The following is an 8,796-nucleotide window of genomic DNA, read 5'->3' on the forward strand; positions in this document are numbered from 1 at the left end:
AGGCGGAGCGCAGACGGGGCGGACGGGCGGGGGGCGCCCGCGGCGGGAGGGCTCGGAGCGGCGGGCGGCGGGCGTGCGAGTGAATGAACGACAGTCTGGTCTGCTCCGCGGAAGACCGGGCCCTGCGCCTCCATCCCGAGCCCCCCCCCCCCCCCCGGGGAGAAGTTCCGGGTCCCCAGCCGCGGAGTGTGGGATTTGCGGACTGCCCCGCCCCTCCCTCCGACACCTAGCCCGTTCCCGAAGGCTGAGCCCGGAGACTCTATTGTCTCCGCCGGGCCGGTCCACCTCCCCAGATAAATGGGATTGGATGCCAGCGCTCCTCGCCCTAGAGCTAAGGTTTTGGCTTAACCGGCCCCCACCCCCACCCTGCAAACACGTGACCTTGATTGGGTGCGGGGAGGGGGGGGGCAAAACAAAACAAGGATCTCATTGGGCACAATCCGGGTGGTTACTGATGGAAAAGATGCTGCTGAAAAGTTCTAAACTGGTGGGGAGGAGGAGCCAATTCCGACCCTTGGATTCGTTGCTTTTGAGTTAAAGAATGATCCTTCTATGATTTCTTCTTTAAAATACAATGGCCCTACAAAAAATAAATAAATAAATAAGTAAATAAATAATAAGATAAAATACAATGGCCCTACTGGCATAAGCATAGAGGATAAAGATATAGACAAATGAAATAGAATAGAGATTTGGAAATAAATCAAGAAGCACTCACACATCAGTTAATTTTCAACAAGAATGCCAAGACAATTCAATGGTGAAAGAAATCTTTCGCCAAAACCGGTTTGGCTCAGTGGATAGAGCGTCGGTCTGTGGACTAAAGGGTCCCAGGTTCGATTCTGGTCAAGGGCATGTACATTGGTTGCGGGCACATCCCCGGTGGGGGGCGTGCAGGAGGCAGCTGGTCGATGTTTCTCTCTCATCGATGTTTCTAGCTCTCTATCCCTCTCCCTTCCTCTCTGTAAAAAATCAATAAAATATATTTAAAAAAAAAAAAAAAAAAGAAATCTTTCAACATAATGTTGCTGGACAACTGGGTACCCACATGCAAAATAATGAGTTTGGATCACTACCTTGCAATTTATGAACATTTAACTTAAAAATGAATCGAAGGCCTAAATGTAAGAGCCAAAACTATAAAACTCTTAGGAGAAAACAAAGGCATAAGTTTTACTGTTGGATTAGGGATGGCTTTTAGATGTGACACAATTTATTTCAATTTATGAAAGTAAATTGAATTTCATCAAAATTAAAAACTTTTGTATTGAATAGACAACCGTAAAGAAAGGAAGAAAATGTTTGCAAATACATATATATGTTAGGGTCTAATATTCAGAACACATAAAGAACCATTACCATTCAATTATAAAAAGACAACCCAATATTAAAATTGACTAAAATAATCTGAATAGTCATTTCTTCAAATGACATTTGTATGCTCAACATCATTAGCAATCAGGGAAATGCAACTTAAAACTACAATGAGATACCACTTCACACCTCTAGGCTATCTATAACTAAAAAGAAAATGATCATTAGAAGTGTTGAAAAAGGTATGGAGAAATTAAAATCGTCAGATACTATTTAGAAGGAATATAAAATGCTTTGGAAAACATTCTGGCAGTTCCTCCAACTGTTAAGCACAAAGTCAGCGTGATCCAGCAATTCTACTCCTAGATACATACCCAAGAGAACTGATGACATATGACCACACAAAAACACGTATGCAAATATTCACAGCAACATTGTTCATAATAGCAAAAGAGTGGAAACAACCCAAACATCCATCAATTGACTAATGGAAAAACAAAAGTTGTATATCCATACAATGGAACATCATCCTATCTAATAAGGAGGGAATATGCTAATTGACTGCCCCACCCTCAAAGAGGGAGGCGCCCACAGCCAGAAGATGGTGGCGCCCAATCCCCTCAGCCCTGCTGGGGTAGCAGGCGCAGCAGCACAGCACCTGCCTCCGGAGTCCCCTAATCCCCTCAGCCTCTCAGCCCCCAAGGGCCGGCCCGAGGCACAGGTAACCAGGGCCGGTGGAGGCTTGCACTGCCAGCAGTGGCAGCAGCAGAGGTGTGATGGGGCATCGCCTTCCCCTGATGGCCAGGTTGCCTCCCGCCCCTGAGGGCTCCCGGACTGTGAGAGGGGGCAGGCCCGGCTGAGGGACCCCCCACCCCCCAGTGCATGAATTTTCATGCACCGGGCCTCTAGTTAAGCCATAAAAAAAAAATGAAGTACTCAAACAATGTTGATAAAACTAGAAAACATGCTAAGTGAAAGGAGCCAGTCATAAAGTATCATTCCATTCTTATGACATGTCCATAATAGGCAAATCTACAGGGACAGAAAATAAATTACTAAGCTACTGCTCCAGCCTTCTACTAGGGCTGGGGGATTAGGGAGGAAATAGAGAGTGACTACTAAGAGGCACAGGTTTTCTTTTGGGGGTGATGAAAATACTCTAAAATCTATTGTGATGATGGTTGCACAACACAGTGAATATACTAAAAAAACTAGAAAAATTACACATTTTAAGTAAGTGAAGTGTATGAAATATTAATTATACCTCAATAAGACTTGCATATAAAATATAATGGAGCCCTAGCTGGCTCAGTGGATAGAGCGTTGGTCTGCAGACTGAAGTTACCAGGTTCAATTCCAGTTAAGGGCACATACCCAGGTTGCAGGCTCAATCCCCAGTGGGGGGTGTGCAGGAGGCAGCCAATCAATGATTCTCTCTCATCATTGATGTTTTTATCTCTCTCTCCCTCTCCCTTCCTCTCTGAAATCAGTAAAAAATATATATAAGAATATATATCTATAATAATAAAAGTGTAATATGCTAATTAGACCGGAAGGCCAAACAGCACAACGACCGTCCGGACGACCTTCTGGGACCATGCTATGACACCCACTGGTGCCAAGGCAGGTGTGATGCGATTGGTTGGGGGCCCGGCCATCGCCCTGCAGAGGGAGGCCCAGGCCACCAGCCAGCCGGGTGATCAATCCGGGGCTCCACGATCACCCCAAAGAGGGAAGCCCAGGCCACCGACTGGTGGGCTGTGGCGGGTGGGCGGGGCCTCCCTCTGCGAGGGAAGCCGGGGTCCTGGGTGCCAGAGGGAAGCCAGTGCAGGCAGCCAGGGGAAAGAAGGCCTACTCTTGCACAAATTTCGTGCATCAGGCCTCTAGTATATATATAATGGAGCTGGGAGGAGCTGCTAATAATAAGTAAGGTATTATTAATGGAGCACATAGGACACTTACATCCAACCAGATGTCCATGAAATGTTTCCAAAAAAATAAAATCTAAGTTGAAATCCAAAGGGTAAGTAGGAATCAGCTACAGCAGCAATTCTTAAACGTTTTGGTCCCAGAACTCCTTTAAACCTTTAAAAATTGCTGAAGATTCCAAAGAGCTTTTGTTTACATGTTATTGCTATCAATATTTAACATGTTAGAAATTAAAACTGAGAAAAAAATTTAAATATGTATTTGTTAAAAAATAATAAGCCCTTGAAGTGCATAAATAATATACTTGTATAAAAAATGACCATGTTTTCCAAATTCAAAAAATAAAAAACCTAATGAGAAGAATAACAGTGTTTTTTGTTTTTGCAAATGTCTTTAATTTTTTAAATGCCTGGCGTGATAGAAGACACCAGGTAGTTGTATCTACTTCATTCAATTGTTGCCATATTATAATTTGTTTATGTAAAGAACATACAACCTCATGCAGGTATATAATTGGAGGTGGGAGGAAGGGCTATTTTAATAGCTTTTTCAGGTAATTGTGGTATTTTCTTTGATAGTACACCCCAACTGGACAAGTGGTAGTTTCCTTTTTTTAAATATGTTTTTATTGATTTTAGAGAGAGAGGAACGGATGGGGAGAAACAGAGAGAAAGAAACAACAATGTGAGAGAAACACATCGACTGGTTGCCTCCTGCACCGGCCCCAACCAGAGCCCTTGACAGGAATCCAACCCGGACACTTCAGTCTGAGGGCTGATGCTCTATCCATTGAGCAAAACCGGCTGCGGCTGTAAGGCCCCAAATTTTAGACTCTATTCCTTTCTGTTGTTTCTTACAAACCCTTAAGGGATTTCTTTCCTGATCTCATCTCTTTCTTATAATATCTTGCCACTCTCTTCTAAAAATAACCTCTATTAAGTTTCTATTTTCTACTCCCTCCCCCCAGGGCTCAGTAGACATGTGGTCTGCTGCTCAAATAATCTTAAGCAACAGTTTCGCAAAATGTTTTGCCACTGCATCTCACGGCTTGCCATCTCTTAGGCCATTGATATTAGGTTTATTCTGCCCACCACCCACCTGTTATGTAAATGTCACATAGGTTTGTTTGTTTTTAGTGTTCCACTCTGAGGAAGGGAGAGGGAGAGAGAGACAGAAACATCAAAATGAACAAAACAAATAGAGCCTCTACTCTCATTGATCTTACATTCTATAGGATTCTTCTAATTCTTCAGATGGTTTTCTTTTAAAACATGCTACCCTAGCCGGTTCGACTCAGTGGCTAGAGCATCGGCCTTAGGACTGTAGGGTCCCAGGTGCCATTCCAATCAAGGGCACATGCACAGGTTGCTAGCTCCATCCCCAGTAGGGGGTGTGAAGGAGGCAGCCAATCAATGATTCTCTCTCATCATTGATGTTTTTAATCTCTCTTTCCCTCTCCTTTCTTCTCTGAAATATATATATTTAAATGCTTGCCCTAGCTGGTTTGGCTTAGTGGAAAGAGTGTCGGCCTGGAGACTGAAGAATTCTGGGTTCGATTAGTCAAGGGCATGTACCTTGGTTGCAGGCTCCTCCCAATTGGGGCCGCAGGGCCTGTGCAGGAGGCAACCAATCAATGTGTTTCTCTTACATTGATATTTCTCTGTCTTTCCTTCTCCCTCCCTTCCACTTCCCTAAAAATCAATGGGAAAATATCCTCAGGTGAGGATTAACAAAAAACAAAAACAAAAACACATGCTTGTTTGAAAATGAACTCAGGATTTGTTGGTGTTTTCTTCCTTTTATTTTGGGATTACATTTATGAAACTTGAGGATAGTGGAACCAAGGAAGCGCTTAGGTATAGAAGAAGCGACAGGCAGTGCTCTGCTTTGGCCCTCCAGAATTGTTATAGAAGAAAGTGAGTCACGTAGGGCAGAATGGGCTGACGGAGCAGTAAAAGTCACAGTGACAGAAGTGAGCCAAGCTGGGCTCCTATCAGCTCACTGAAAAGTCCGAGAAAAGGGGGCCTTGGAGACAGGTTCAGGGGGTTACCTGGGACGAAATGCCACTGCCTGCTGCTCCCCTGGTTGCAAGTCTTGCTGGGACCCTTTGAGTTTAGAAGAAAGAGAACATAGATACATGCTTGAGAAAGGGGGGAGAAAGCTCTGGGCGTGCCCCAAAGGAAGCCCACAAGAATTTGTTTTAATGAGGTGTGATAAGACATGAAGACATGAAAATGACTGTTATAAAGAAAAAAATGTTGCTGGGGGTGGAAACTGCCAGGGAGAGATAAATGGAGAAAAGAGGAGACAGGTGTAATACTTTAAACAAGAAAGAATTTTAATTTAAAAAAGAAAGCTAAAGAATTAAAAAAATTTGGTGTTTTTTTTAAATATGTTTTTCTTATTGATTTCATGAGGAAGGGAGAGGGAGAGAGAGAGAAACGTCAATGATGAGAGAGAATCATCAGCTGTCTTCTGCATGCCCCCCAGTGGGGATGGAGCCCACAACCCAGGCATGTGCCCTGACTTGGAATCGAACCACAACCTCCTCATTCATAGTTTGACACTCCACCACTGAGCCAAGCTGGCAGGGCCATAATTTTACGCAGGGAAAGGATACAGATCGAAATCAGCTAATGGGAGAAACACACAGGGCAAAATCTGGCAGAGTTCCAAACACAAAACTTCCATTGTCCTCTCCCATCAGTGAGGATGTTGTTACCCTCCCAGCACTGAAGTGTGACAATATTCATAGATTATTGCCAACTAGGTTCAGAGATTTTTAAAAAATATTTTTATTGATTTCAGAGAGAGGAAGGGAGAAGAGAGAGATCCACTGGGGAGGATCGCCCACAACCGGGGCATGTGCCCCCGACTGGAATCAAACCTGGGACCCCTCAGTCCGAAGAGGCTGGCAACTATGTCCATTGAGCCAAACCAGCAAGGGCAGGTTCAGAGATTTTTATTGGGGCTTAATAATCTAGGCATACCAATTGGTTGATTGATTGATTGCCCGTATGGTTGAACTTACGGCCTGGTTGATCACATGGTTGGTCTTTCCTGAATGAGCAATCCCCACCCTAAACAAAGACACTCGTATCAAATATGATATAGATTACCTCCCAGAAGCCAAGGGCAAAGGCCAGACTTGGGCAAGGCCAAAGTATCTTATATAATAAAAGGCTAATATGCAAATTGTCCACCCATGGCCCCTCCCCCTGACCGCCCCCGCCCCCAATCCATCCTGGCCACAGGCCAGACCCCACCTGTGCACAAATTCGTGCACCAGGCCTCTAGTTTACCATAATTAAAAAGAACTTCAATTTATTTATTTTTTTCAAATCATTTTCCACCCTCATTGTATATATTCCCCCCCCCCCTTGATGGTAATCTTTCTGTCACAAATGACAGATTTTTATGACCAATTAATCTTCAGTAGTTTTCAGAGAGGGGGTGTGTGGCCACAGATACAGAAATCGTTGAACCATTATAAAAGCAGGGAGGAAAAAAGTTTTATTCATTTATACACAAACAGAAAACCAGTAGCCATAGCTCTCCAACTTCAGCACAGAACTCACCAGTTGGTTACAGTAGTTCCAGATCTCAAAGAGCTGTTTTCTGTTCACAGACATAAAACGTTTTTAGTTATGTAACTCACAATGTCCCACAGACAAGACAAATAACAAAGAGTGGCAGGACAAACAGAAAGACAAATGAACAAATAATCAAAAAACAAACAAAGTCACATACTCTGCCTTCTGCTAGCCAACCGGGTCAAGATTCCCTGTGCCTATCTGACTGCCATCTAGAGCACACCAAATAGTCATATCATAAACAAACAAACAAATATGCCAGATTTCATGTTATTGCCAGCAACAGTTGTACAAATCAAAACCAGAACAACATCCAGACTTGGCCATTAACTAGAAACAGAAACAGAAATAGAGGAAGACATTTAGGCAGTAAAGCTCTATTGCCACGTGAGAGGCAACTCCAGAGCCAGAAAGATCGTCTAGGTGAAAAGAGTACTCTCTGGCACTGCAGTCTACTCAGGGCCGACAGGTAAATCATTTGGAAAGAAAATTTACTTGCAAAGAAAGTTATGAAGGAGGCCAGTTTTCAAAGGCTTGCTCATTAAAAAAAAAAAAACACCAGAACAAATAAACAAAGCATTCATTTAAAGACAAATACGTTACCAGGTTAACAAAAAATTTGCATTTTTCTCACATCATTATCTTTTTTTAAATTCTCACCCGAGGATTTTTTTAATTGACTTGAGAGAGAGAGAAACACCAGTGCGACACAGAAACATCGATCGGTTGCTCCCCATACCCACCATATGCAGCCAGACCCGGGATTGAACCCACAGCGTTTACTGCACAGGACGACATGCCAACCAACTGAGCTACCCAGCCAGGGCTCGGATGATTATCTTATCTGCCAAGCTTTCTCCTGTCTTCAGATATCAGCACTGCAAAAGTCAGCGGAAGAGTTGTTTTTCTTTGGGAGTAAATAATTTACAGAAAGGCTCAAGGTTTCATTGAATTTGGGACCTAGAACTAAACCCTAGTTTTGTTGTGTCTTGTTTTTGTTTCTTAGGGTACACCGTGGTCTGTGTGTTCCCTTTCTGTAGGGTGTGATATGCATGTTTACCCTTAGTGGAAGCAGGCCAGTGTTTATTTTTTAAAATATATTTTTATTGATTTCAGAGAGGAAGAGAGAGGGAAAAAGAGATAGAACATCAATGATGAGAGAGAATAATTTATTGGCTGCCTCCTGCACGCCCCACACTTGGGAATAGAGCCCACAAGCCGGGCATGTGCCCTGACAGGAATCAAACTGTGACCTCCAGCCTTTAGTTTCCTTCTTGATGTCACCTCTTGTCTATTTGAATTATTGTCTTAATTTAATTATATGGCCACTGTGCAAAGACAACTTCTAGGAAATGCCACATAAATAAGTTTCTCACTGAATAGTTTCACTTCTCTTTGTGTAAAGGGTTCAAGCTTTGGACACAAGGAAAAGAACTTTACTTCTTGCAGATATTCATTCATTAAATGTTTACAAATCACTTAATGAGATCTGACTTCATGACTAGCACATTATTCCTTATAAGGATCCAAGTAAGTGAAAGATACAGATTCCATTCTTTAGCAGATGCACTGCCATTAAGGACACTAGACCCCAAAAAGTATAAAGTTATACAACAATATAAAGAGACACAGTGTTTCCAATTAATCTGCCCACCCCACCCTACCCCCCTCTCCCAATCAAGCCATTTTGGTTTCTTGTTTCCCTGACCACACTGGATCCTATGGTATAATCAATCATGCTCTTGTCTGTACCATAGATCCCCTACCCCTTGATTCCCCACCCCCCACTTTCACCTTTTTGTGTTACTTAGTTCAGAATTTTCATTTCTCTTGATGCCCGGTTGTAAAGCTGCTTGTGAAAATCAAGTTACCTAGTGTTCCATAACTTCCAGGAGGTTGTTCGTTAATATTTGCAGGCAATCTGGAAATTGGGACTGGGAAGCGAGGAAAGAAATTTTAC

This window comes from Cnephaeus nilssonii (assembly GCF_951640355.1).
Source record: "Cnephaeus nilssonii genome assembly, chromosome: 10".
Taxonomy (NCBI): Eukaryota; Metazoa; Chordata; class Mammalia; order Chiroptera; family Vespertilionidae; genus Cnephaeus; species Cnephaeus nilssonii.